The sequence below is a fragment of the Aphelocoma coerulescens genome, chromosome 4, assembly GCF_041296385.1.
Source record: "Aphelocoma coerulescens isolate FSJ_1873_10779 chromosome 4, UR_Acoe_1.0, whole genome shotgun sequence".
Taxonomy (NCBI): Eukaryota; Metazoa; Chordata; class Aves; order Passeriformes; family Corvidae; genus Aphelocoma; species Aphelocoma coerulescens.
In genome coordinates, this window is record NC_091017.1 from 76,132,007 (window position 1) to 76,137,213 (window position 5,207).

Genomic DNA, 5,207 nt, shown 5'->3' on the forward strand with positions numbered 1-5,207 from the left:
GAGCTTTAGCTCTCTAGCAGTGATAACAAAATAATTTAGAAAGATTATCTGAAAGCACCACGATTTCAGATATGACCTGGGTTGACACTGAAGTCCTGATAAAAGCCCACTGGTTTTGTCACCTGTAACTGTTTACAGCATTTCCAGGCGATGAGAAACAGCTGTAAAAGAGTTAACAGGGCACAAAGCTCATCACAGACTCACCCCCAGGTATTTTGCCTTCCTTTATCCAGTCTGATGTTTCTGAGAGCTGAGCCACCTCATTTAAAGGTGCTTGGGGGGGATGTTTAAAACCTCTGCTGTCAGCTCCCTGTGTGTTGCTCCCAGGGCCTGCTGAGCTGAGGTGCTTCAGGTAACAAATGGAAGTTTCCAAGGGATTAAGGGGGAAAAAAAAGACTGAAGGGTTCCAAGTGGAAGATTAGTCATTGTGAGTTAAATGTGTTTAGTGTGATCTAATGACTAGACATAGGCAGAGAAAGTAAAAGGTAACTGAGTGAGGTTCTTGTAGTATTTTGGCTGTCTCTCAATTCTGTATCAAATGAGGCACATGATAGTCCTAACAGGCAGCTATTTTTCTTATACATGTGCTACCTGAACCCAATATTAAATACAAATCGAAAGCACTCTGGGGTGTGGAGTATTCAGAAAATGGAAATAAGAAGCTTCAGTTTTGAAACTGATGCAATAAATCAATTAGCTGAAAAAATAACCCAGAAAGGATTAAATCTAACAAGCTCCAAGGGAAGTAAACAAGCCCACTGTTTGCTGTTGGGAGTTGTTTGCTTGTTGTAATGTGTCTTTTAGGTCACCGTGTCTGCATAGGTAATTACAGAGAGCTGCTCTTGTTAGCAGGATGCCTCTCCTGCACAGAACCTTGAACAGCAAAAGGCTGGTGAAGTGTGGGGGGTTTAAAAGAGAAGAATGTAGAATAAGGGCATCCATAATTAAAAGTTAAGGCCGTGTGGTTGATCTGGCACACTCTCTTCCCATAGCAGAGGAAAAGAATCATGTCTGGGTGAATCTGTTCTTCCCAAAACGAGTGGCCATTTACAGCTGGGCTAAAGAGAAGGGGACTAAAGGAGGCTGAAAAGTGCAATAGTTCAGTTTTTCTATTTTAATTGATCTAAGAGGAAGATGCAGCCTCTATTTGGAAATGGCACTTATCACATCACAGGCTTGTCCTTGGGTAATAAGTCTTTCCCCTACGTGGAACTGTATGGTGTCTGTGTAGAAGAGTTGCTAAAGCACAAGCAAGGCAATACAGGGTTTGTGATGTTTTGGGTTTGTTTTTTCCTTTAAAAAAAGGAAGAGTGTGTTATATGACAGGATCAAGGCAGTGCCAAAAGAGAGAGCTGCGTGTGGCTGTGTTTATGGAGGAGGCTGCTTCCTAACCTGCTGCAAACTCCTGAGTGCTGGATGGAGCACAATAGGGTATGATAAGAAACATTTGAGTTTAACCCGAGGGAGTAACCTAGGCCAAACAAGACTTATCACTTTTTGTAGCTAGAACTACCTGAGCCAGATGGGTGTTGGTCACTTGTCCTGAAGAAAGAGCCTCAAGTTTTGCCAGGGGAGGTTTAGATTGGATATTACGGAAAAATTCTTCATGGAAACGAATGACTGCCCAGGGCAGTGGTGGAATCACCATCCCCAGAGGGATTTAAAAGCTGTGTGGATGTGGCTCTTGGGGACGTGATTTAGTGGTGTCCTTGGCAGTGCTGAGCTAAGGTTGGACTTTACTCCTGGAGGTCTTTTCCAGCCTTAATGATTCTGTGGTTCTGTAACTCTTTGCTCCACAAGCCTCTGACATTCAAAGCCTCCAAATTAAGCAAGACTCAGCAAAGGAATTAGTTCTGAGGCATATTCTGCAGACAAGCATTCCTGCTGCCATTTGTGCCCTTGAAATAAACCTTCTCCCAAGCCTCTAATCGCATCTTTGATGCATCAGGGTAAGTCTTGTAAACAGATGAAAATTTACTGCGCTGGATTGCTCGGGAAGGTGTCGCTCCCAGACAACTCTGGTTGTCTCTAAGTGCTTTGCAAACATCAGATGATTCTGAAGGCCTCAGGGTAACTTCTCTGGGCTGGAAAGCTGCTTTTTGCAATGCATAGTGGGGAGTTGTAGCTTCCTGAGCAAATGGATTTGTGCAGCAGGTGTCAGCACAGCACAGTATTTCATTTCTTCTGGGATCAAGTCTCAGTAATTCGGTTCTGGTTACTCAGCTGTTAAATCGCTTCCTGACGTGTGTGTAGTGCAGTCTGTGACTGCCCCTTTTTGCTGTAATTGCTTTCATTAGTGCTCAGTTGTGTTTGTCTCTGCTTGCTGAGATGGTTCCTGGCCTTATTGGGCCGTGCAACTGCTTGATCATTTTTTCCCATCATTTCCATCGTTTAATGTTGCAGTAAAAAGTCTGAAAAGAAATTAATGTTGTGCCATATAATCCACGATAAATGTCTCAAAGATATTTGGGAACATGACTTAGCTCTTAGATGACATTTTAGTTATCAGTGTTCTAATCCTTGCAGCTTTAGGTCCAGATTTAAAGGCATTTAGGCAACTGATCTCCAGTAAATTAAAAAAAAAAAAAAAAAGGAAGAAGTTTATCTAGGACCTATCTTTGATTCAGATTTCCATCTGTGAGCTCTCAGACTGTGCTGAATGCTGAAGCCAGACTTGCCTTTACCCCTCTGAAAGGATAACCAGGCAGTGGGAGGAGGAAGAGAAGAGATCCATGTGGCAAACGGAAGACATGGTCTCCAACCTCTTCTCTGGTCACCTCTGGAAGATGTTTTTTTTAAATCCCAGAAAATAATTATGAGTCTCAGATCTTCCTGCAAACACATCTCTTAAAAACTTTGCCTGAAGGCATTCTATTTTGGATAAATAGATAATCATTGGAAGAAGTGTCTGACCTTGTCTCCTTGCCCAGATACTTGGAAAATATAATGACCAAACAGTAACTCATTTTCTGGCTTGTTTCCTCTTGGGTGCATTGGAAATGGAATTATTTGCACAAAACAAAGCAACTTCAGTGAGATTAATTTTTCCAAACCCCATGTTTGCAGCAGCATCTTTGCAGGAAACCTACATCAAACATTGATGGAAAACAAAACCACATTTTCCAAATCCCAGAGTCACTTAACAGTGGGGCAAAGCCAGGTAAGGGCTCTGTGTAAAGGGCTAATCCCACGTTTCCTCTTGCTGCACAGTGATGTCTCAGCAGCATGTTTGGGAAATCCTAGAAGATAAACCTTCCCAGGGAACCTGGGGTGTCACAGAAGTTTCGGAGCTGTGTGAGCAGTGGGATGATTGTGTTTGTGCCCACTGGCTGACAGAAAATTAAGTGGAGGAATATAAATTAAACTGCAGGAATATAAATTACAATGGTCATGGGGGGGGAGGGCGGGGGAAGGTGAGATTTGGAAGTCTTGGCTGCACCTGAGCATCTTCAGCATCTGAAGGAGCTGCTGGTTCTCTCCCTGCCTTTGCTGTCTCCACTCACATCAGGTGGAGTTTTTGCTGTATTTGCATCCATGTCTTGGACTTGACAGCAGAATGCTCCTGGCTCTGGGCCTGGTGACCCAAAGAATGATTTTCTGAATGCTTTCTGAGCAGATTTTGTTAATATTCAGCCTTGCTGTTCCCATTACAAGAATTTGATGTTGCCCCAGGCTTTTCTTTTGCTGGAAGGCTGCTGTTTGCAGGGATCACCTGCACAGTCCTGCTTCTTTCTGCTCAGGAGAAATTTCCTCTGCTTTCCTTGGCTCCTGGTGACCACACCCAGCACTCTTCCCATAAACCCCCTAATCATCCCACTGACAGGCTAGAAAATGAGGAAAACAGAAATAACTTGGTCTTTTCAAAGTATCTTCCAGGTTTAATCAGGAAGGAGCTAGAGCTGTTCTCTTTGGTATGCTCATGGCTAAATGAATTTATTAAATTAATTTTTTGATCAGCTAGAAAAGAAGTTTGGAGCTGACCAGATCCAAAATCCACTAAGCCATTGGGGGTGATTTTATAGCTTCTTAGTGAACTTTGGGTAACAATTTGAGAATGCCAGGAGAAAACCCAAGCGTTCAAAAAGAGTGTAATTAAATGGGGTGAAGGAAATTCACAGTTGGAATTGCAGTAAAACATTTATTTTGACATTTGGAAATGTTGGGGTTTTGCTAATTTACCTCTCAAAGAGGTTATAAAACATTTGCCAGTGTTGCCTGTTGCCTCAAATTCTGAAGAAGTTTTTTATCTGCAGAAATGTCCTGGTGAATTCTGGCTGAAGTCTGGAGCAGAGTTGTGGACAACTGGGTATTTATTTTTTTATTTTTCATTCCTCTGAGAACACTGGTTTTTTGGTTTGGTTTTTTTTTTTTTTGGCAATGAAAAGAGAACGTGATGCTGCATCTCCCTTGGAAATTCTTTTCCCAACACTGTTCATTCATGAGATCCTGTGTAAGGGGCTAGGAAATCAAACACGTGCTTTCCTACAAGATACCCCCAGATAGTCCCCACAAATAATCCTAAATGTGCCTGGAGCAGCTGAATGCAGGACAGCATTGTAATATGTTACCTTACTACAGAAGTCACTGGGGTTTTGCTGGCACTTCAGCCCTTCCAAGCACCCACCTTTGTCTGCCCTGGATACAAATCTGCTTCAACTGCAGTATTTAAGTGGCAGGGGGTTTCTTTTTGTGTGTTTCTCCTCCAATCACTACAGAGGGGCTTTGAGCCATTTTTGTGGCTTCCAGGTTTCCCCAAAATCATCACGTAAATAAAAGACAATGCAATGAGCAAAAGAATGAGAATGCACACAAAAGCACGTTCAAATCAGGAGAACAGGTAAAGTGATTCTCCTGTCAACCACTTCTGGACCCAGAGAATCTGAAATATTCAGAGCATAGAAATTACAGGAATATCCTGGCTTGCTGTGGTCTATTTTCTGGGAATGTAAGCAGCTGTAGCTGTGCTCTTGTCCACAAGCACACCAAACAGCCTTCTTAGACCAGCTTTTAGGTTTCCCAACTTTAAAAAGAAATACACATTAAGGCTGTTTTGCTGTGTTTCCAGCAGGTTGTCCAGGCATTTTATCTCTAGGATTTCAAAATGCTGTTAGCCCTTGTCAGGCTCTTTTGCAGCGTGGTTGCACAGCTCCAGCACTATGGTTTGTAGATTATAAATTACACCACTTGGAGTTCATGCAGGTGCAGAA

General features: G+C 42.6%; 1 long non-coding RNA gene across 2 annotated transcripts; it reads left to right on the forward strand.

Annotated features, from left to right (window-relative positions):
- Window positions 1-238: 238 nt before the first annotated feature.
- Window positions 239-4,307, forward strand: LOC138110076 (uncharacterized). Of its 2 annotated transcripts, none has more exons than XR_011150787.1 (3): window positions 239-352; window positions 1,306-1,431; window positions 4,254-4,307. It is a non-coding gene; the product is annotated as an uncharacterized lncRNA (long non-coding RNA). The 2 variants fall into 2 exon arrangements; XR_011150786.1 differs by lacking the exons at window positions 1,306-1,431; window positions 4,254-4,307 and adding exons at window positions 1,801-1,949; window positions 2,628-2,896.
- Window positions 4,308-5,207: the final 900 nt, after the last annotated feature.